This window comes from Rutidosis leptorrhynchoides, chromosome 1 (genome assembly GCF_046630445.1).
Source record: "Rutidosis leptorrhynchoides isolate AG116_Rl617_1_P2 chromosome 1, CSIRO_AGI_Rlap_v1, whole genome shotgun sequence".
NCBI lineage: Eukaryota > Viridiplantae > Streptophyta > Magnoliopsida > Asterales > Asteraceae > Rutidosis > Rutidosis leptorrhynchoides.
The window spans coordinates 4,803,506-4,807,333 of record NC_092333.1 but is presented as its reverse complement, the minus strand read 5'-3'; positions in this window follow the sequence as shown (position 1 = coordinate 4,807,333).

Below are 3,828 nucleotides of genomic sequence, written 5' to 3'. Positions count from 1 at the left end.
GTGACCTTGGCCAGTGCGTTTAGCTCTCATTCGGTCTTCCATACTTAAAGGTTCCAGATTCTCCATAATTGAATTTGTTGAATCGGAATCACTAGAGGATTCTGATTTAATGGTTCGTTCCTCAACAATCTCTGTTTGAATGATTGGTGGTTCCGGAGGAAAGTTTAATGGTTCAGGATCTACGAATCATTCCTGAATATTCTCCGGATTCTCAATTGTAAGGTCGGGTTCAAAAAATGGATTATCGGAAATTTGAACTGAAGTACTTGGTCGACTGGATGACGATTCTAAAGAAAAATCAACGGCAGTAATATTTGCTAAATGTCTTGATCTAGTTACAGGTGGTGAACGTACAAAAGGTGGTGAACGTCTTGCTCAGTGCATTCACTGAATATCCTATTAGTTTTAAAAAGGAAAGAAAAATTATAATAAGTTATCCAATCAATAGACTTTTCTGATTTTGCCCACGTTTCGAATTGCCAAAAGATGCAGCAGAGGGGCAGGATTCGTTTGGTCTCAATATAATTGAGTACTGTTTGGCTCCAATAACCCGGTCCACGTACAAATCCAACTATTACTACGAACCAGAAAATTTTGATGTCTATTAATTTAACCACTTAAAATAAATTTTCGTAATTTTAAGAAATTTAGATAAGAAGTAGAATAAAAATCTATGTCCTAAAACTATGATAGCGAGAAATAAGAAAGAAAAAGAGTTCGTCGGAAAGAGATCGAAAAAAAAAATGGTTGAAAAATAAAAGGTGACGGAAAAATAAAAGAAACTTATAAAACTTAAAAATACTTGACTAACCTAACCTTATTACTACAACTAACTTAAAATTATAATCGCAAATTGAGATTACTAATTGGAATGATAATTGATACATAGGTAAAAGGTGTCTAAAAATATTAAAGCTTACAAGAAAAACTATATCCCAAATGGAAATAACTTAAAAAGAAACTAAAACTTAAAAAGGCGTCGCAAAATTCTAAAGCACCTAAATCTTAGTCAAAAGAAAAAGCACTTAAGGAATTCTACGGCAAAGACTAAAAATCTAGGAGTAAAAATAACTATGGCAAAATCTAAGTTTAAAACTAAATATGAGCTAAAAATACAAATATTACGCTAAAACGATTAAAAAGGGACAAAATATAAAAATATACAAAAAGTTGTAAAAAGTACAATTTTTATAAAAATATTATTTTTATATTATTTATTTATTAAAACTATTAATTTTACAATTTAATAAAACTAATTTAACTAAAATATATAAATTAAATAAAAAGTAAAAGTAATTATAATAATAATAATTAGTTAGGGTTATAATAATAATAATTAATAATTACCCGTAATTAATGCTGAATTAGGGCTTCTGTCAGCGTGTCAAGTTATCTCCGCGAGTCGCGATAAACAAAGCTGTAAACCCCGCGAGTCGCGGGGTTCCAGAATTCAGCTGACAGGTTATTTAAAATTCGACGCATTTTTCTTTTTTTATTTTTTTTATTTTCTGTTTTTATATAAATAAAAGATATTTAAATAAAACTTATATTTTTATAAACTTAAAATAAAAATAAAGAAACTTATAAAACTTTTAATAAACTCTTAAAAATATATAAATTTTTGTTTTTTTTTCTTTTTATATTTTCGAATATTTAAAACGTACTTTTATAAAAACGAATTTTAATAAAAGTAAAATAAAAATCTTTTTTTTTTTATATTAGCGTTGCTTCCGGCGTTTAAGAGTTCCCCGGCAGCGGCGCCAAAAATAACTTGATGTTTCGCGAGGTGTATATAAAATAGCTATTAATTTTTACAGGAAATACTATTAAATACGATACAATTTACACAAGATATTTATTTATTTAGAGAATGGATATACTTAAACCTTGCTACAACACTTATAGGCAGTGTACCTAATCGTACAGTAGTGTAGTTTTTAGTAAGTCCGGTTCGTTCCACAGGAAATCTTTTTAAACAAAGCTTTAACGCTATATTAGTTTACTTTTATAAAAATACAAATATATATATAAGTAATATTATTATTATAAAGGGGGGTTTTTACCGTTTAATGACCGGTTTGTCGATTTTTAAAACTTTTGTCGCAGTTAAAACCAAATGTAAAATAATAAATACAAGACTTAATTTAAAGCGTAAAGTAAATAACGATAATGAAATTGCGAATAATAAGAGTGCGCTAAAATAAGCTTGCGATAATTAAAAGTACAATAATTAAAAGTGCAATTAAATATAATAACAATAAATATGTGATAATTAGAAGTGCAATTAAATATAAAATAAAGGAAATTAAATATGAAATAAAAGAATTATGCTTATTTAAACTTCCGTAATCATGATGTTTGACGTGTTGATTTTAAGCCCATGGGTTAATTGTCCTTTGTCCTGGATTATTTAATATGTCCATACGGATTTGTCCATAATAGTCCATCAGTCATAAATATAAAGAGCGAAAGCCTTCTTCAAATTATTCTTATTCCCGAAGTCAAATATTCCAACTAATTGGGGATTCGAATTGTAACAAGGTTTTAATACTTTGTTTAATGAATACACCAGGTTATCGACTGCGTGTAAACCAAGGTTTTACTACTTTGTTAACAATTACACCAATTACCCTTGAATGTAATTCACCCCTGTTTCAACAAGTCTATTAACTATTAATCCAGTTCCGTATCCGGTAAAATGAACAATAATTCGTACTTATAAATATCCCGCCCATCGTGTCCGATTAAGCGTATGTGGTTATATATAAATACGTCGAATTATAAGTTTGTATATTAAATTAACAAGGTATTGTTTAGTTAATATAAAACCCATTAATAGCCCATAGTCTAATTTCCACAAGTGTCGTTCTTTTATCCAAACCCCAATTATGGTACAAAGCCCAATTACCCAAATTTTAGTAATTAGCCCAACATCATGATTACTTCGAATTAAATAAGCATAATAATAACTTAGCTACGAGACATTAATATAAAAAGGTTGAACATAACTTACAATGATTAAAAATAGCGTAGCGTTACACGGACACAGTTTCGACTTACACCCTTACAACATTCGCTAACATACCATTATTATTAGAATTATAATTAAAATTAAAATTAAAATATAAATAAATATAAATATTACGATATAGATAGAGAGATGGATGGATTTTTTGGTGATTTTTGCGATCAGAATTCGTTTGCTTTTATAGGGATTTTCAAAACTAGGGGCTCCGCGACTCGCGGCCCTTTTGGCCTTCAAACTCCGCGAGTCGCGGAGTTTGCTTTTACAGCTCACACGAGTTTGGCTCTTTGTTTACCGACGGTTTTATAAATAAATATAATATATTAAATAATTATAAGAATTATTTAAATATTATATTATATTTATGTGCATAGTTGACTTGTAATTTTTAGTCCGTTGCGTTGAGCGTTGAGAGTTGACTCATGTCCCGGTTCCGAATTTTCGAACGTCCTTGCGTACAATTTTATATTTTGTACTTTGCGTTTTGAATCTTGTACTCTTGTAATTTCGAGACGTTTCTTATCAATAATTGGAACCTCTTTGATTGTCTTTTGTACTTTTGAGCTTTTTGGTCGTTTGCGTCTTCAATTTGTTGAATCTGTCTTTTGTCTTCACCTTTTATTATTTAAACGAATATCACTTGTAAATAGAACAATTGCAACTAAAATCTTGTCTTTCTTGAGGAATAATGCTATGAAATATATGTTCGTTTTTAGCATTATCAAACACAAACACGCCATCCCATTACAGTCCTAGTATGAATAAGCTCATCGTTTTCATTTGTGATGACAGTCATGCCACCC